This window comes from Ixodes scapularis, unplaced genomic scaffold, assembly GCF_016920785.2.
Source record: "Ixodes scapularis isolate PalLabHiFi unplaced genomic scaffold, ASM1692078v2 PGA_scaffold6__148_contigs__length_123643588, whole genome shotgun sequence".
In the NCBI taxonomy this organism is placed as follows: domain Eukaryota; kingdom Metazoa; phylum Arthropoda; class Arachnida; order Ixodida; family Ixodidae; genus Ixodes; species Ixodes scapularis.
The window spans coordinates 106,088,970-106,110,023 of NW_024609881.1; the positions used below are offsets into that span (position 1 = coordinate 106,088,970).

General features: G+C 47.1%; 1 pseudogene; it reads right to left on the reverse strand.

Moving 5' to 3' along the window:
• Nucleotides 1–6,426: 6,426 nt before the first annotated feature.
• On the reverse strand, nt 6,427–19,435 carry LOC115325619 (annotated as a pseudogene).
• Nucleotides 19,436–21,054: the final 1,619 nt, after the last annotated feature.

The window sequence follows — 21,054 nt, forward strand, 5'->3', positions numbered from 1 at the left end:
CGTTCCTCCGCGTTGTGTGCTGCACCGGCCCCTACCGGAGCTTTGTTTTCGCGTTCTTTTACGTTCCGCGTTGAAATCGTGTGTTTTCTTTAGGTCTTTTCGATATTTCGGGCTTTCATTTAATCATTTGATATCTATATTTCAACATATCTCTCGTATTTTCTTATTTATGAAATGGAATCGGACAGCGAACGGATCGACGATACACGATTATGGCTTCAGAGACCATGTAAGTTCATCCCATTCTAACGTTTTTCTCGCTAATAAAGGCAGTCAACACCGTTGCGACATATGCAAATTTCAACTGACGCAGTAAGGCTATCCAGTCGTGCTTCTCGCTGCATGTGCGCGCTTGTTTCCGTAAAGCCGACCCGCATGTAAGCGATTTAGCGTGCGACGAGACGAGCGACGGCGACAACGACGGGAGTCAGCGACGAAGATTTCTCACTGTCGCCTGTTGCATCGCTCGGTTTTTTGGGCTTTTAGAAAACGCCGCTCACCGTCTTGGTCGCTTGCTCCCGTCGCTTCCATGCGGTTTGCCTCGTCGCGCGACTGCCCGAGCGACAGCGAGGGGGTCACACCGTCGCTTGTCTCGTTGCTCGCCGAATCGCTTGCACGCGGTTTATACTTAATATCGAGGCGCCAATGGTTCATTGCTGTGTGCATGGAAATTAAATGAGTATAAACCGCATGTAAGCAATTTGGCGAGCGACCAGATAAGCGACAGCGACCCGCTTTGCTGTCGCTCAATCAGTCGCGCGACGAGGCAAACCGCATGGAAGTGACGGAGCAAGCGACCAAGACGGTGAGCGACGTTTTCTAAAAAAAAAACCCAAAAAACGAGCGATGCAACAGGCGACAGCATTTGTGAATAAATAAAAAAGAAAAAAAAATCTCCGTCGCTCGTTTCGTCGCACGCTAAATCGCTGACATGCGGGTCGGCTTTACGGAAACGAGCGCGCACATGCAGCGAGAAGCACGACTGCGATAGCCTTACTGCGTCAGTTGCAATTTGCATATGTCGCAATAGTGTTGACTGCCCTTTATTAGCGACAAAAACGTAAGAATGGGATGAACTTACATGGTCATTGAAGCCTCATAATCTTGTATCGTCGACCCATTCGCTGTCCGGTTCCATTCCATAAAAATGAAAATACAAGAGCTATGTCGAAATATAAATATCAAATGATTAAATGGAAGTTCTAAATAGCGAAAAGACCAAAAGAAAGTGCAAGATTTCAACGCGGAACGTAAATGAACACGAAAACGAAGCTCCGGTAGTGGCCTGTGCAGCACACAACGCGGAGCAACGGCGAGGAACTGAAGGTCGGCTATGGCGGCCCGGGAAGCGCGCGAAGGGCGCGCCGACTGGTGGCAGCTCGAGTAACTGACCCGCTGAAAGCGTCTATATATTATCAAGCCCTAGCGTGCACCGCTTAGGGTTCACCGCAAAGGATTCGGCAAGCTAGTCTACTAAAGCATAGACCTATCCGCTACTATGTACGTCGTCATTCGCTTAATTGTCATTCGATGAAATGTAATAGTTATGTTACCGCGTTCTAAAACGTCGTTCGATCAAGAGACGCCTCCCAATGCGGGTTAAGACACGTCAGACAAGTCAGAGGCATCGTAGCACTGGCGGTCGCAGTTCATTGAATGTGGGTTCCATACCGCGTGCGCTATTCCACGATGGCCTTCGTAGACGTGTGCGAAATACAACTACCTGTGGAAATGCACGCACAGGCAACAGGGGCTGCCGAGAACAGCCCATAAAAAACTTTTACCCGCGGCACACGTCCTTCTTTGTAAATACCGTGCCGGACGCCATACATCTAATCTAACGTGGGTTGGTCTAGCTACAATACAACATTTCTGGATATATAAACCAGTGCCCGCGCCAATTCCAGGGCGCCGCCATGTTTATCTAACCTCGCGCTACCACGCGGAAAGAACTGGCAGGCAGGAGGGGGGGGGGGGGGGGGGGGGGGTGTGCTGCGTCGGCGGTGTTCCTTTGGGGAGCTGGATGCGGCAGGCTGTCCGAATGCACCGACACATCGTGAAAGATGTCTTCACGAGAAGCCTCCTCGGCCCGTTCGTCAATAGGTAATATGTCCTGAACATTCGAGAACCCATCTCGATCAAGAAAACAAGGCAAAACCTTTCTTGTCTTAGATGTTCTCGGTGTCTGCTGACCCTTGACATCCGCGTTTCAGTCCGGGTTCATTGCCTAGTAAATATTTGGCTACCGCTTTCTTGTAGCTTTCAAATGCTTGATTGTTGGCTTCTTGTGTAAATTACATTCGTGGCACGTTTGTGACCGATTTTCGCGATCTCCTTGCCTCTCTGCGGCAGCGCGGCTCTGCCGAGCCGGAAGAAGTGGGAGGCGTTCACTTGATCGAACGACGTTTTAGCGAATGAAAACGAGACCACGACGTTTTATCGAATGATTAGCAAACGGCGGCGTTCATATTAGCGAATGGGTCTAGTTACATAGACAGCTCGGATTAACTTTCTTTTGTAATGTGCCGCCTTGTCTGTCGCCGCGAAGCGGCGTAAACCAAGGCTCCGAGTATGTTAACACGCGTCCTCCCGTCCCTCCCCCCTCCCCCCCGCCCCACACACACACGCTGCGAGCGTCTATTATTAATTGCCAGTTCTAAAGGATGGTACTTACTTGAAGTGGGAGATGGAATTCTACGAGGTACCAGGAGACACTTGCTACCGGGCAACGAAGCAGGGTGCCTGTGGGGCGGGGTCTAGGAACGCTACTGATTAATATTGTGACAGGCGATCAGTTATAATAACAGACGAAACTTGGACTCGTTTGTTCAGAAGTTCGCGGTGATATTTTATTAGCCCTCGTTACAGCACACCAAAGATCTTAGGCAGTGAAATTCACATCACGCAGGCTCGTCCGTCGTAGTCATATGAGCGCCGTCGACGACGAGGTGTAATGAGCTACTAAGTTTCACAAGGAAAATGCGCGTGAGAAAGAGTTTTGAGGCAGTCGAAAACACCGATCCAGCAGACGCACGTACGTACTTTTACTCCGGATTTCATGAACCCGACGCTGCAAGATCAAAGCGATCTAAGCACACCGCCGCCATCGCCACCCGGTTTTCTCTGCACTTTCCGCGACAACGGCACTGCAACGGAGGGCACTCGCCTCGGCGTTAACAATCCGCGATATAGATTATTATCCCACTCTTAAAGCCATTCCAAATGATAAATGAAAATATCTCGGCGTTGTAGAAAATCTGAAGACACAACTGTGCCGAACGCCTGCTCGGCATCGTCGTTGCTCGTGAAGGCCTGCTTATTTGTAGTTGAGACAATGATTCCACATCTTTCGTGTCACTCGTGGTGCTTGCAATACCTTCGAAGGGCAGGTGAATTTTCTCACGAGGACGTTGAAGACACGCAACACCGGAGCAACCAAAGCAATCGCACAAACCGTCGTTTGTGCGATTGCTTTGGTGGCTCCATGTTTGCTTTTTCTTCGTCACTCGCGGCGCGGTCAACTCGTCGCGATATGTTTTCTTGCTCGGCTAGATGGAAACCAACAGCGGCAAAGTGGCGTATGGACAAACGGCTCTCACATGACGGGCACTATACTCACATACCGCGGTAAACAGGACCGATGCCGGCGAAACGGCAGTCCGCACACCAGCGAAGAAGGCCGCGGCGGGAAGCACCGGCGCAGGCCGACGCAGCCCGAGCGTCTGGGTCCGAGATTATTGTTCGCTTTTGCTCCTTGCGGTCGAGGCTAAAAAGAGCACTTCCGGACAAAGATCTATACTCTCCTGCGGTCTTCCTTCTATTTATTTTATGCCAACGTTTACAACAACAATTAGATATAAATTCGCTTACCTCGCGGTTCCTATGTTTTTAGTTGCGCTTTCTTAGCCGAGACGTAGTTGAAAGTGAAAACCTACATTTCATATACTTTAATTATCTTGTGGTTCTTATTTTTTTAATGGGCTTTTCTACGGCACCACTTGGAAGTGTATCTTGACGTGAAACACAGACTTTCCTTATACGTACCCATGCCATATTTCATTTCAGACTCATAAAGCGAAACGCACTTTTTCCCACGCTCTTCTCCGCTGCTTCGATAGCCCGTGTATTCCTTTTTCATAGCGGCAATGGCGACCGCCGGTACAGAAACAACCAGGACCAAGGACCACATAAAACCCACGTGCACTTAGCCTATGAGACATCACTGCCGGCAATTTGTTTTTTAAGCTGTTGTGCCAGTTACCGACAGTATATCCCCTTTATAAAATAAAGCCACCCACTAAGAAACAAAAAATAGTCCAACCAAGTTCCACGCTCCTACGGTGACCAGTGAATTATGCCCTTCTCTACACTTGCCTAGCTGCGGTGCAGATTCTGTTATTTGACTAAACGAGTGCTCATGCAGTGAGACAATCTTGCGAAGGTATACACACTGTCTTATCAGCTTCACGCGAAATTTAAAACGGAGTTAAAAAGGGATGGTTTTCGGTCTTCCCTACAGACTTACCCTGGTGGTTTTGAGAAATACCAAGAACACAAAACAAGACCAAAGAAAACAACCGGTGCACACGGAGCACAGATGACTCTTCAACAGACCATCGGCCGTTCCACGTCGGTTGAGGAATGCAGAGTGAATGGCGCCATCACCAAATTTGTTGTGAACGGAATACAACCTCTTCGGATTGTAAAGACGGATTACTTCAAAGATTTTGTTTTGGAGCTCTGCCCGAATGCTATTGTTCTGTGCCGAAAGACCCTTCGGAACGCGTTCGAATGGGAAAGCTTTCGAACGCGTTCCTCCCCGAAACGAAAACTTTCGAGGAGATGAGAGCACCAGCGTGCTCTCATCTCCTCCTCTCCTTCACCTTTACGGTGCACAGACGATTACAAGCAGTGCACCTGGCGGCCGTCGTGCATCTGCGCGTGCGGGCAAATACGTGCAACTACAAGCTTGCGGAAGCTTGGTTCACACCCACGCTGCACGTGCTTGCACGCACGGGGCACCAGTCGGGTGCCATGCTTGCAATACACTCTCTCCAAAAGTCAGTATACCCAGCCTGTGCAGAGTTGAACCCGATGCTCTAATGGCGGTACTACACAGCTTCTACACACCAGGAAAGGCTAACGTATTCGAAAGCATGAAGCGAAAAAAAAGGGACTCTAACCAAAAATGTAATAAACATTTACCCGACCTTTCGGGACCAGTTCGGTCGCTTGCTCACGGGTGAGTGACGAAAAGAAAAGAACACGTGTCGTCTAAGTGCACATACGGATGTAGGGGGCTTTGCTCACGTCGCGCAGTCCCGAGACGTAGCTGCTGGGCAGGGAGCCCGAAGAACGATTCACGTTCCCCTTTGTGCGCTGGATAAACCAGGACTCAACGAAGAGCCGCTTTCGCCAATTCTTCTCCAAGGCCAGCACGGTGCTTCCCTCGAAGTCGACAGTGTGGCCGGCTGCTTCTGCGTGCTCCGCGAGGGCGCTCGCCTCCACATCCTTCTTCCGGACATCATACCTGTGTCGCGTAAGCCTCTCTGCGAAGTTCTTACTTTCGCCAACGTATGAGGCCGGGCAATCCTTGCATGGTATGCGGTAGACCAAGCCTTGGGCCCCTTCTTTGGGGGCCGATCCTTTGGGAGGGGGAGGCGATGACCGATTGTCCACACGGGCTTATGAGTCACCGCAATCCCGTAGCGACCGAGGACGCGGGAAAGGGTCTCGCTGGTGCGGCTAATGTAGGGGACACAGACGCGAACGGAAGGGGGACTGCTGCGCCCTAGGGGTGGATGCCTTGATTTCTCGAGTATCCGAAGAATAAACCGTTTAGGGTAGCCGTTCTTGCGGAGATCCGATGTGACGACCTTGATTTCCTCCTGGAGGCTTTTCTTTGTGGAGCAGGTGGCGAAGGCGCGCCTGAAGAGTGCAGAGGCCACCGACGCTTTATGACATCGGGGGTATAGAGCAGAAAAGCGAAAAGATGTTGTTCCTTTTACTTCTTTCAGGGTTGGTATATTTGGGGTTGATGTTCTAGGTGCTCGGCTTCTGGTAGTGCTGGTCTTCTTGGGGTTGGTCCTCTTGGGAATTATCTTTTCAAGGTCGGTCTACTCAGGGTCGGCTGTCCTTTGCTTGGTCTTTTAGGTTTTCGTTCTCTGCGGCTTGATGTTGTAGGTGTTGGTCTTCTGGGTGCGTTAGTCTTCAAGATGATTGTCTTCTCAGGGTTGGTATACTCGGGGTTAGCTTTCTTGCGTTTTGTGTTCTCGCTGTTTTTCTTCTAGGGGTTGGTCTTCGAAGGGTCAATATTCTAGAGATTGGCTCACTCGGATATGGCACACTGGTAAATCTTGAATCGAGCAGCAGTAGGCGTAAATCTTTTGCAGCTTTGGCTTAAGTGGGTTGTTGATTGCACTTACTTCAAGGTTTGACAGCTTCGTAGACCGGAAACGACAGAAGGTTTCCGCTGCAAAAAAAAAAAGTAATGAGATATATGCACACAACAATTGTGCCTCGCGCTATAAGAGCAGGTTCAGCGCAAAGTTTTTTCAACCTACTTAGACACGTTTGCTTTTTTGCCTACCAGCTGATCTTCTAATCCTGCAAATCGTTACTGCTGTTCCGGAACAATGCCGGTACAGGATCAAACTGTACTGCTCACGTGCGTCACTATCGTAGATGTACAGGGTTCTCGGCAATTAGCTATTAGTGTCGATCATGAGTTCAAAGGTCAGTTTATATAAAATAAAAAGCGATTTTTGTTGTTAGGAAAGGTTAAAGTAAAGAAATAAAGAAATAATCGAGTCAAGGGAGAACGCGCATACACCTTCCAGTTATCTGCATTCGGCAATTTCAACATCGCACCAACAGAACCCAACCAACACCTACTCTGGTGTTGGTTGGGTTCCGTTCCACAAAGGCGTATTGTGCCAAATATCTAGCGTGAGATAAAAAAAAAAAAGAAACCCCGGCACATATTAGGACGGACTGCGGCGTCAGCACTTAGCTGGGACGCGTGCTTTCTGATTGAACGCGAGTTGCAGCCTTCTGCTGACACAACACTCGTGACCAATATGTGCCCCGCTTTAGTCTACTTTTTGTTACGCGGGAAATTTAGCAGCACATATTTGTTATCTAGGCGGTGTATACCAAGCCCGTTCACCAAGGAATAGGTATAGAAACAAAATTCAAACAGGAAAGTTTATGAGAGGTGAAAAATTTGGTTGGGAAATGCGTCATTCTCAGTACAGTAGCGGAGAAAGATGACAAATTAAGGTATGTAATATATTAAAAAATATGCCGAAATCGTTGTGGCCACTACGCTCATTCCCGACAAAATGCGTTATCATGTAGCGCAGGGGTTTTGATTCAGCGAAGAATGGGATTTCCAAACTCGCAACGGTCCGCATACTGTTGTGTTCGATGGAACCAATCAAGGAACGCCAAAAGTGGTCGTCGGCGGCTTCGGGAGTGGCCACCAGAGCTTCCCTTGATCTCCTCATAGGGTCCGCACAATGTTGTATCCGAAAAACCAATGTTTCCTTCCGGGAGTCGGCGGTTTCGCGGAAACACCGTTGCCGCTGCGGCGCGGTTCCTAGTTGTCGCGTAGGTTGTTCTCCCACCACGGCTGCTCAATCCCCTCCTCTCCCGCTCCCGCGGCAGTGAATGGAGGCGTGCCAGAAGACTCTTTTCCTATTGTAAGATGGCCGGTGGGCGCAACGAGCGTACGAACGGAGCGAAAGATTACGACGGGAACCGCGCCGCGGCTTAATGAAACCAGCCCAGCCCAGCCCAGCCCAGCCCAGCCCAGTCCCCCAAACCAAACCAAACCAAACCAAACCAAACCAAACCGCTACCGTCCAAACGAAAGACGGCTGCATGCACCAGGCGGTGAACGCTAGGGTATTAATTAAGCCTGCTCCTATTGCCTGAGTAGGTTTTCGTCGAAAACTTCCTCAGTTGCGAAAAACCCTAGAAAATGTTTGCCCGAAAATATCTCCCTCTCCAACAAGAAAGTTCCAGTCTTCTGGAATGGAAAGGAATTGCCACTACACTCCGTTTCACATTTAGACCAACCGGAGCCACCCGATGATGGCTAGGGTCGGTCTACTAATGCTGATAGTGTCGATCAAGCAGCGCCGAAAGTGTATAGTCATGGCAGTTGTCGTTTTTGTGCAATTGCCATGGGCAGCTAAGCCAATCACGCACAGTCAATGCAGCAGGATTTTGCACTTTCTCGTGTGAGCGATTGGTTGAGCCCGTGATAGCAAAGCCACAAAAGCGACGACCGCCATGACGATACACTTGTGGACTCCTTGATGAGCTCCGTCAGACTGTAGCGTTAGCTGCGGTCGGTCTAATCCTGAAACGGGTAGAGACCTTTGCATCGCTTATCACCCAGGCTAAAAATGCTGAGTCACTGAGTTGTGGACGCTTGCGCAGGGTCAGATTTACCGGAAAGCAGAGGAACAGCGCAGGCTCAGAAGGTGTTCCACAGCCCAGCAGACGAAGATTGCAGCGCGGAGAAGGTGCAACGATTGAATAATAGAAACCGATACGGACACCCATGAAGAATTATTTTAAGTGACCCTCTTGGGACTTACAACTGGCCACAGGGCTCCGACGTCACGTGATTCCCTGCCCTCGTTAGCTTCGTCTAACGCTGCCTCAGTTCGGCAATGTATTGCGATATTTAATTTTTTATTTTTTTTTTTAACATTAGTGGTATTTTGGTTTCTAACCATAATATCAGGAAGAGAACATGCAGAATTGTGTCTGTTCTCTGGTTGCACTGACGTTAATGCTTCGCTGTTGGGACTGACGTTAATGCTTATCAGGCAAATATGAAAACTATTAAAAACAATTTGTTTTTTGTAACTCTGATTTCAAAAAGGTTACTTGCAGTGTTGCCCTCGGGGTTGCCGGAAAAAGACAAGTACAAAATTGCCCCATACTTTGTTTCACCTTATAAAATTACTGACACTCAAAGGTCGTATTTTTTTCTTAAACGATGAAACTTCTAGTCCTAAAAAAAAAAAATAATAAAAGCACTACGCAAAAAGGAAAAACTTCTACGCGCGCGTTCTTTTTACATTTGACCGTTCTTCTTTCCCTCTTCTCACCTCTTCGAATCTTTGAAGCCATTGCACTGGCGCTGATCGCACAGAAACTTCAGATTAAGATTTAGGAACTCGATTGTTTACTTCAAAAATACCGAGTTTCGATAATTCTGAGGGTAATGTCGAGGCCGTCGTTTTCTATCATTTTGAATAATAAAAAAATCATTCTGACCTGTCAGCGTCCCTTTAAGGCCAAGCGCAGCCGACACTACGTGCAGATGGCACCGATGAAACAGCGGAAAAAGCGCACCTTAATGGTGCTTGCTATGTTTCTGTACATGTTCTACCTCCGCTCAGCTAATCACGAGCGGAAAAGGCCCATTGACGTGCGTTTTTGAAGCTGCTTAATTGGCATCATTAACTCGTAGCGTCGGCTGCTTCTGGATATCCATTTGAAATATAGCCTCCTATATACTGACAAAGCCTGGCAGATTGCCATGAGAAGCGGCCGCCGAAATGGAGATGGTACACCGTCAGACAACGAATGACAGGAGAGACACGTGACTGGCGCCCCGCTGCGGCGAGGCGCCGAAACGCAGCGTCTCGCCGCTGCCGCGAGACGCTGCGGCGAGACGCCAGGATCCGAAAGTGTGTTTCGGGTTCTCGCCGCCAAAAAAGGTGTGAACGGACGTCCAGGTTCCCGAGAAATGGCTATTCGATGCTCTATGCTACCAGAGTCTCGCGCTTCAAATCTGCAGCCGGGCGCTCCATGGCTCCCTCGTCGAACTTCCAGGCTTTGTGAGTATAGAAGAGGCTATGGTTGAAACAAAGTAAAGCTTTTATTGGAAGTGTGATGGTTGTAAAAAACGCAGCACTTTTTGAATTCTAACCATAATTAGCATATTCATAACAATAATATATTGTTCTATGTACTCACGCTGGGGGCCGTAATTGCAGACGTATAATTTCTGGTAAGGTGTGCTACTAATGTCACCCTTTAATCTATACTGGGTGAAGCCGCATTTCAGGAATTGAGTCTCGCCCCAAATAATCTGCGAGGAAGGGGGAGGGAAACGGCGAAGAGCACCTTGTTAAGAAGTCTTGCATTCTGTGTGTTTAAGCAGTAGGTTTAAGCTCGTTCTATGACAGCAACGCACTACCTCCAGGTCCCGAAGTGCTAACATCTGGAAGATTCCGGTATTGGCAACATACTTAGTTAATGGGCTATTTTCGCTACTCTAGTCGAAAACAAAAAGAAATACGAAATGACATTTGATTTTGCATTTTGTAAATTCTTAGGAATTCACGCTATGTAAGCACGCTACTGTATAAGTATTTTCAGTAAAGCATTGCAGATGGCTCTTCCAACAGGACACTTTAGAAATCGAGAGGCGACACCACTCCGTCATATATGTCACGGAGGTTGAACCCCTGCAGACCGATTTCTCTTTGGAGACCACCTGGCAAACATTACGACTTGTTTCTTCGCCTCGTCGTTTTTTTTTTTTTTTTTGACGTCGGTGCTCGTCAGACTTCACGTCACGCGCCGTCTACAAACGGTCTGCCCGTTGCGGTGTATGTGTTCTGCCACGGCTCGCGGCTAGAGTGCCTTCATGTGCGCTTCGCATAGAGTGATGCCAACTGCCTGTCCCCTTTCCCACACCCTCTTCCACCGCCATTTTGTTTCTCTCATTGTTTCCCCGTGCGCCGGAAAGTGGCCTTTGTGTCCATCGGTAATCCCATCCGAGGGGGAAAATGCTAATCCTCCCTTCGTGGGTTCCACAACGCTGCTCCGAACTTCTGAGATAAGGTGCTTGTTTCCGGGAGGGTTATAAGCCCCACGGATTATCGCCGAGGAACAAAATGGCTGCTGGTTTGTCGGCGAGTGGTATTACAAAGGGTGGCATCACCCTAGCAAAGCGCACATGAAGGCTTCCTACTCGCGGCTATTCACCGATGTTTGTTTGCAAACAAGCTCACTACCACCCCCTATAGGCTCCTTGCATTGACGTCACATCGCACACATTTGCACACCAAGTAAAAGGAGGAGAGGGAAGCTGCTTTTGTAAGAATTTTGAGTTACGGGTTAATCTTCTATAATCTTCTGGGAGGAGAATAGCGACGCCTGTGCAAATCCGGAAGGCACAAAGGAGGGTCCTGATAAGAGGGGAGCTCCTTCTCCCCCTCTTCTCTGGAGGGTATCGGAAATGACGTCATGTGCAAGGAGCCTATAGGCGAACCCCTGCGCGCTTCCGGTTTTCCTCTTCTTTTCCATTTGTCCCTCCTCCTTTTGTTATTTGCACTGCTTTGTACAATGCACTAATGTTCTTACAGACATACAACAGAAATATCTCTGAAGGAACTCTTCTTACCCGCCCGCTGTGCGTTGCTGAAGAATAAATACATACACTACCGGAAGTCTACTGGGGCACCAAATACTGTGGCGCCCTCGTGGTATCAACTCCCACCGAATGTGGTGAATAGTCGGTTACAAGTCAAGAAGGTAGGAGAAGCTCCTCCCACAAGTGTGATGCGCCCGTTTCAAATCTCTCCGCAGTCGAAAGAAGAGTTCACTGGAAACGCTCCTTGTTCCGCTTCAATGGATTCCCCAACTTGTCTCCGATCCCACTTTTTAAAAAAAAGCGACCTTCGTATTCATCGGAGAGGGAACCGAGCCCCTGAAAGCAGCCTTTGTATCCATCGGGGGGGAGCTAATCCCCGAAAGTCGTATTTGTTTCCGTCGGTGGGGGAGAACTCTAATCTCCCTCTCGTGGCTTCCACAATGCTAAGTCAAGGTCGAAAGCTAAAGCAAATATGTACAGAAAGGCAAGACCCTCCTCGCGCGTTGTCCGCGACGTCACGGAAACGGTGGGACGTTATTGGATGCAAAGGTGGCGGAGGGATATCTGATTCCCTTTGAGGGGCATTTGCCGCTATTTTCTTAACCTGTAACTGACTATAGAAGAGCCTTCGCCTCCTCGCCCTCGTCTTTTTTCCTTTTCCGTTTTCGGGACTTGAAGAGGAGCGGAGGCCTTGAGCGATTGACCCACAGTAAACGGAGCGTGTGAGTGGCTTTCCGGACCCACGTGATGAGCACGCTCAAGGCCCCCATGAAGGACAAAGGCAAAATTTAACGAAAAAAACAAACCAAATACTCGCCCCGGCAAAACAAAAAAAAAAAAAAAAAAAAAAAAAAAAAAAAACGGACGGAAGCGGTTTGCCGCACGACGTATGCCGGAGGTGTGTCGCTCCACGATTTATGATGTGTCCTCTTTGGACAGGCCCTTACTCCATTGACTTTTTATGGACATCTGAAGATCATGCGTCGAACACTTTTATTTTAACATATATTTTGCATATTTATGCGCGTTGGGCGCTGGAAAAAAAAAAAAAGCTTAATTTGAGGGACAGCGCTCTAATCGGTAGAATGGCATTTAGGATCACGAAAAAACAAGAAAATCTCAGAAGGGAAAGATGTTCTACATTTCACCCGAGAAATTGCGTCGTTGCAATCTTAATATAAATTTTTTTTAAAATAGAAAGCAGAACCTATGCGGAGATCAAGTCGTCTGCCTCTTGCCCAGGATCGAGTAGCGAAGACAGCAGAACGACGCAGACCTCTAATTGGCTTTGATTGAAAGGGGTGGGGGGTCGACTTAATTAATAGCTGCATTGCGGTTTACTCACTATTCTTTTTTTTTTTCAATCAGTCACTAGGAGTTCGGCGTTCGACATAATCGCAACACCTGCGCTAGAAGCAGATGAACTTGCGGTCCGTATAAGTTTGTATATAACCCCAAGCGTTCTGCATTCTTGCTTTACGCTGACGTGTCTGGGAAAACTAGAAGTTGTTCAAATATCCGCCCATAGCGACTTTCAGTTATGTGTTGGATTTTTGCAACTTTTCAAATGGAATGCGTTCAAGAGGGACATTTTCGCTCGGTGAGGGCATACAATGAGTTCGGTCGCACTCGGTCCTGGCAGTTCTGAAAGTAATCCGTTACATTACTTGTGATTAACCGCTTACTTTGTAGTTTAGTAGTTACTCCGTCACTTTCTTTTTTTTGAAAGAGGAATTTGTGATGTAATCTCGTTTCTTTTTCATTAACGAGTTTCTGAAATTAATGCTTACAATTATTGCGTTTTGTCAAAGTGAGAGATAGAGTCGAAGAGGGCACCGCAACGGCTTTCGCGCTTTTAGCGTAGTAACACAAGATGGGGTATTGCTAGCGAAGAGAGTGCTGGCGAGTGAAAGGAAAGGAATTTACGGAAATCACGACGGCCTTGCCAGAGCACGTTTCTCGGCTCGTTCGTACGGTCAGCCAAGCTGGGAGGATTCGACTTTTTATATGAGCCCAAGAGGCTTCGACTTCCTGGAAAACGAAGAGACTGCTGCGAGCGCGCGAAAGAGCAAAACACTAATGGAGCATAAAACCGTCGCGTGCGGATGCTGAGGAGTAGGACCGTGGACAGCGTGACTGCGGTGCATATGTCCGCCCTCCCCCCCCCCCCCTCTCCTCTCCTCTTTTCCGCCCCACCTCTCAGCGCCTTGTCGTCCAAAAGACATTTTTTTTTAAATTTATTTTTGTCGTTTTTGCACAGAACCATTATTTGCTTATCGATGTTTCTGCCTACGCACGCCAACTCCGCAAGCGCAAAAAAAAAAAAAAGTATAATCATACCTTGCCCCTGTTCATCCTTCACAGCGCTGTGAAAGCTACCTACTGGCTGGACCAACCAGCTATGTGGCTTCTGCCTCTTGATTTCGCACGAGCGAACCCGTAAGGCAGAAACAAGAGGAGTGCAATAAAAAAAAAACACTTAGTGCAGGGAAAAAAATGTAGCATCAACCTAGTTAGCTTAAGCTGTAGCTTTCTACAGCAGGCAATAAGCTGGTCGAGGAACATAACCAAAGCAGCTTGGGTCTTCGATAACGAACCACATTCTTAGAAACGAGAATTCCGGGGCTCTTGTCAGAGGATTGTGCCTGGGGGAGCTTCGATCGAAATTTTAGGCAAAGGAAAAACAGCCCGAGTTTCCTGAGAATAAACAGTGGCTGATTTACACACTGGGGTTCAGACAGCGTAAGGCGGCTGTAAAGGCGTGAGGGACATGGAAGCCTGCTGTGCTCTGATAATATTTTTTTAATAATTTCTAAATGGCAGAGTTAGTACAGCTGAAATAGTTTGCACTAATATTTCGTGTGGAGTTTTGGTTCGGATAAGTTTGTGAAATAAAAAAGGAAGATCAAGTGGGTCACTGTCGGATAACAAACTTCATCCAGTACAAGTTTTTGAAATGTACCCAAACGCAAGTACCGGATCTTGATTTCACAGGCAGTCAGTTTTAGTAGGTAAACGAGTCCCTATTCAAGTAACATGCAGCAAACATAGAAAAGCCACATCTTCAGGGGAATCGTGTTTTGAAGTTTACCGAAGCCATAATTTGAATGGTGTGCGTGCCTCCACCGCTTAAGTGCATTCGTACGAATGTTGATAGGATTTTGTTCTGTCCCGGTTGGACAGCGCAAGACACGCTTATTGCGAACACCTCTCTAAGTCTTTTAAAAGTTTATAGATTCGTCCTCCTAAAATTATTACCCTAAAATATTCGGTAGATAGCACAGAATGGGGTGTTTTAGTTTCGATGGGGCCCGATATTTTCCCCGTTGAAAGAAGCAGCAGATGTTGCATGCCTTTTACGTGTTTCTTTGGAGTAACGCAAAAGTAATCGAGTAAAGGACCGAAGTAATTGATCATTTACTTGTTACGCGTAGTAATTTGTAACGGTATGCATTACTTTAATCCCAAGTACTTGAAATTGTAATTATTTACTTTATAACGTAACGGGTGTCAGTTTGCTTCCTGGGTATGAAACTGGCCAAAATCTATTTCTGATTCAGTCGAAAAAAGCGTCGTGACAAAAGCTCCCGCCCAAAGCGGGAGACTGGAGTTTTCACTTGCTGCCTGTACAGATGGAACATTCTTAGCAATGCGTTCACTGAGCTCGAATACATAATTTTTGATTACTTTAGCTGTGGATACACGTGACAAAGTTCTGTCAATTATACACACGGGCAGCATAAAAACAAAGGCGCGGCAAGTAGCGAGCATCTTATTATCGCTCCCCAGCCAAGAATATGATGGCGTCGACCAATGAGAACGCCTGAGAATGAATGAAGGATCAAGGAGCATGAAGATTTTAGCCCCGCCCAAACTTTCGACATTAGCCAGTGACTAGGGTATCAGAGGTGAACACAGTGACCCCAGGCTGAGTAGCAAGCTTATTCGAGATGCTCATGCACAGATAGCCTGCACGTCTCCTCCTTGTTTGCCTCATTACTTCAGATTAATCCTTTGAGAGTGATTATAGCTTAGCACACTAAGGACGACTAAGGATCCAGGAGATGCAGTTGACACGAGGAGCTGGATCCACGAAAGGCTTCTTTAGGGAGTATTCACTGGCGGCCATAGTTCCGTGCTTGACTGCTGAGCGCGTGGTGACGGCGACCTTCCACAACTTTTTTTGCAACTTGCCCCTCATACCATCAAGAATGCTGGTCTTAGCAGCCTAGTAACGTGAGCTCGTTCTGAGCATGTGCTGTCAAAAACACACTCAAATATGGCGTTATGTGAATACTTCTTATCGAGCTTATTATGCTGGTAGATTTAAACAAAAGAAATCTGAGAGAAGAGGAAAAAGGACAGGATAAGAATGACCGGGCACGCGGAGCCAAAGCATGTTTTGCTTTGGCTCCGCGTGCACGGTCGCAGGAGACACCTTCCTGCTGTTCTCATCCGGTTAGTGACGATATAATATATTTAGGTGGACAACAATAGACCGGTCTCACTGAGCGTTCCACGCATGCGTGAGGCCGCCATAATTGTAGCTTCTAGAAGGCAATCGGTCAGTGCACGAGACAGCTCGTGCCGCCTCGTGCTCTCTCGAGCGAGATTCCCACGATACAAGGCGGCAGCGGCGGCGTAATGACGCTCGGTGTAAGGTCAGTCTATTGGCGGCATTCCTTCATATGTTCATAGATGCGGGCACACGTCCTCTTTCCTAACGTGCACTAGCTCAAGCTTCAAGAGTAAGCTATATTTCTTTTTAAAACAGAGAGAATAACATTTAGGAAGGGTGGTACTAGGCCATCCGCTTGAACCACGATGTAAAACACAAGCAATATTAGAGAAAGACGGCCACCTGAGTGAAGTGTCCGGTTTGTTTTCCGAATCGGGGGGCAAACGCTCTGATACCGGCAGGATCGAAATCGCGGTATTCGTTGAACCAGGACGTTACTTGACGTGTCACGTTCATGGGCTGGTCTCCGTCCGATGCCTCTTCCCAGGCCAAGTTTTGTCCAACGTATCTAGATTTGGCTGTCGAACAAAGAAGAAGGCATTGGCCGCTTATGAATGACTGGGCTGTTTAGTTATGACAGATTTCTTTTTGTATCGGTTCTGGGTGGAGATTAGTCTGTACTGTAGATCCTATTAACTGCAGAGTAATATAGACTATATATCGATTACTGGGCCGCAACCAACGCTACGATTTGATTGAGTAGATTAAGCAGCGCCAAAAGTGCATTCTCATGCCACTCGTTGACTATGGGCGTGTTCCAAAATTTACTCGATTTTACTCCAGGGTAAGGGTTTTGTACCTTGGCGTTCTAAAACCTACCCGCGTCCAGCGTTTTTCGATCTGTGTTGTCACCTGACACGACCTGTCGGGGTAACTCGGATTCATTTGGCCAAGATTTGGAACACAGCCAATGTGTTATCACTGGCTAAACCAATTACCTACAAAAAAAAAAAAAAAGTAGAACGATGGTGCAATCACTGCGTGATTAGGTATAATCAGTGATAGTAAACGACCAAAATTCATGAGCACCGTGATTTCTCACTTTTGACGATGTTTGATTGGCTCCGTCGGAATATAGCATAGGCCGAGGTTGAAGTCAAAGTGAAACTGAGAAGAAGATGCGCCAAGGGAAGTAAGGCACTCACTGGTGAACCTCCCCTTCTTGTTGTCATGACGCAGATCCCTGTTGGCAACGGTGCACTGGTCGGCGTGCGCTTGAGCGACTTCAGCCAACTCATCGTCCCATATCTGTACCGAATTGAAACGGCGACAATAACATGAAAAAAAAAAAAACTAGAACAGCAATAATAATATTGTTATTGTAATGGCACTTGACGTACCAGATTTCAGAACGCACCAAAATTTAGAACTTGGGCTAGTTCGAAGAGCGGATTAAAAATTAGTTACATCAGAAATTGCAGGCAAAATGTTGCAGTCCTGGAAGTACATTCGCCCTTCAGTCGTTTTTTCTTTTAATATTGAACCACAGAATTGTTTAGGTTACTCTGAATACCATCTTTGTTTTGTGCGCACCTTTTACACGGTCAGCTTTGCACAAATATATGCAGGGAGTATTTTTGGGCTTTGCACATTTGTTGGAAAGAAACCGTCAAATCTATAGAATGGAGTATGCAGGGAAATTATACGGCCAGAAGAATATACTGTACCGTGTTACTCGTCACAAGTGGAATATTCAACTAACACTTGTTCATTTACTTTTTAATTAGTGAAATATAGTGAACTATGGTGAAATGCAGTGAAATAAAGTGAAATGAACATGTGGTTAAAAGTTTTAAAAAATGCTGAGCATCATCGAAACCACTGTATTAATAAAGTATACAAACTAGACTAAGCGCGTGGGAAGCACGACAGTGAGCTAAACTTCCCACTCGTGGAACAAGCCCAAGGATGGCGGCGTGGTAGCGGTTTTCCGTCTCTTAACACTGGGGCTTTTGCACTGCCAGTCTTGCGCCTGTTGCAGGACCGGGAACTTTTGCGAACCACTGCGCTCCTTACGGATTTCAAACATTGCTGAAATATACTCATGTAGTGGTTCTCGATGACGCCCAGGAAGTTTCTATCAATACCCCTGTTTATTTGTCGTAATAAATAGGTAATTACCAAATGTTAGTAATATATCACAATCGTGACGATTAACACCCTAAATTACGTCCCCTGATTGTATAATTCACCTAAACAAAACCGCATGACAGTAGCTTAATGACGGCCTTTAAAAACCAGACCGGTTAAAACACACACACACGCAGGCACACACACACGCACGCGCGCACACACACAAACACACACACACACACCAGGTATTCCTTTTAACAAGCGAGTACAAATACACCCTGTAAATCGTTAGGCAATTGACATTATTACCTAAATCGACAAAGTTGTTCCACAAATTTAATAAAAGAAAGTGCACGATGATGACTCGACGTGATGCGTTTAGACAGCGACAGCTGTGCTGCTTATTCGACGATGTGACGATGACGATTGATTGACATTGTGTCGATCGTGCGTCTTACGGTTATTTGATATCAGGGAGTTTTCCTAGATCGTTGTCGCCGTCCCTCAACGCCCTCCGAAACCCGCTACGATACCCGGAACTTTACAGTCAAGGTTACTGGCGCGCATGCGCAGTAGCAACTTTTTCGTTGCGGAGGGCCTAGCGGAGGGGGAAGCGCTGTCTACGAAAACTCCCTATTGAAATGACGCGTTGATTTAGCGTCGATGCGTTGTTGAGGAATGAATGATTCCAAGGTCATTTGGTTTCCCGCCAAATTGAGTGGGGAAATTGAATTACACATACGTCAAATGACACCAAACTTTCCGCTATATTTAGCGGGAATCCTAAATATTTTGTATATGTCGTGACGTCAGGTCACGTGGCATAACTTTTCCAGCCAAATTTAGCGGAGAAATTGATTTGGTGCATAGGTTACGTAACGTCAATTGATTGTGATCGTGACGGCGTTCACGATCACGCCGTCACAAAATCGGACAACGGGCCACTAGCAGCTGTCGCAGCATCAGGAAGAGATCTCTGATGTTGGAATTACTGTGATGTCAAATATATGTCTTTCCTGGGGTGTATAGTAAATGTAGAGTAAAGAACAGGAGGCGTCATTATGCAGTTAAGCACAGCTGGAAATTTGTTCTTAAGAATCAAACGATACAAGAAGCATAGTGAACCAATTGCAAGTAAAACGCGTAATTTCTCACCAGTTTTGGCATGGTAGACGCTTTGGGGAAATTGGAAAGCTCTCCCCTGGCAACCTTCATGCGATAGTAGATGTGTGCCTTAAGGAACTCGTCTTTGTGGTCGCTCGAGAGGCCACTCTCACTGATTTTACATCGTTTGTTTGCGGCTTGCAGGCTGTGTGCACCACCCCTCCAGGAACCTTCTTGTATTCGGGTCGGCACACGGCTTCCCCCAGAGTAGCTGGGACTAGCGCAGCAGACAACAGGAGCAGCCTGGCCACGCAACTTCTGGTGGTATTCATGTCGGCTTTGTCAGATGCTCGCTGTCAGAAATATAGGGGGTGCAACTTGCCAGAATGTGTTTCTTCTTGGTACTTTTTTGCAAGATCTCGTCAATGCAACATTATTGGGCATTGTACTGAAGGCACGCAATTTCACACGAAAGCGTTTGGGAAGGCACGCAATTTCACTCGAAAGTGTTTTGTAACAATGCAATTGTTACAAAAAGATAGCAACCGGATGTCAAGCTAAAAAAAATAACACCCATTTCTTCCTAAAACGCTAACGCGAGTGGGGCTCTTCGAGCAGTTTGCCATTGCGTTAAAGGGATACTGAACCGAAATTTCGAGCTCCCTAAACAAGTCCGGGCGGATAGGCGGGAAGCTGCAAAACCAAAAAATATCACTCATACGGCGCTATATCTAACGGATCGCCGTATTTTTTTGGAAAAGAAGTGCGCGATTCAAACCGGCCGACGAGGCCGACGAGACAAGGCGCGTCACGATTCCTATTCTCTCTCCTCCTCGCTACGTCCCGTCAAGCTGGGGAACCGAAGCGAGGAGGAGAGAAGCCGAGGCCGCTTCTCCTCATTCTCAAATTCTCCCGGAGGACAGTTACGTCAAAGAACTCGCTTGATCGCGCCCTTCTTTTCCAAAAGTACGGCCATCCGTTTGATATATCGATGTAAGAGTGATGTTTTGGAGTTCGTAGCGTCCCGTTCAACGCTTCTGCAGCCTTACTTTGCGATGTAAAAATTAAATAGCGCAAAGGTTAGACAAAGGATAAAGGACAGAACATGTAGACAGGACAGAACATGTAGACAGGACACGTTTTTCTTCCTTTTTCGGCGTATTTCTATGCTGCTTCCTTCTCTTCTTTTCTATCAAAACGCCAGTTGTGAGTTAGCGCTTGTCCTGTCTACATGTTCTGTCCTTTGTCCTTTGTCTAACCTTTGCGCTATTTAATTTTTACATCATGCATATCCAACTAGCCCACCTCAATATCTTATTACTTTGCGAAATCCAAATTTCGGTTCAGTATCTCTTTAAAGGTTGTCTCCACCATCAGTGTAAAAAGTAATTTTGTTGTGTGGACGTTTAGGCGGCAAGAAGTTAGTCAGCCACTCTGGGTGCCTCGTGTCTCCCCTAGAGGCAAGAAATTTAACCCGTGCTGCAGGCGACTGCAAAACTGGGATCTTTAACGCGGTGCACCACGCAGTAACTGTCGATACACACCCGCACGCCGTTACTATGCTCATGCGGATTGACACTCAGGGGTCGGTATTGAGCTTCACGTGTGTAGAGCTGCGGTGCGTTAGAGCACTTAGCCACCGAAAGCCCCCTCCTTCCCATCCCGAGGCCGATGATTTCATAGAAGCTTTGAGTCTTTCTTCGGTCGTTCATTGTTGGGGTAATTTCGCTTGTAGTCCGATACTCGTTCTCGAAAACGTCAGAATTTTTGTTTTGTTTATTCTTGATTATATGACAGACCCTTTATAGGCTTTGTTGCGAACTCCTCGTTAAGATACAGCGAGGCATTGGTAAGAATATTGAAGGTTGTATGACAAAATACACTTAATACTGCTTACGTGTAGGAATGCGAAACCATTCCTACATGCAGCGCACTCCTACAAGCAGTGCGC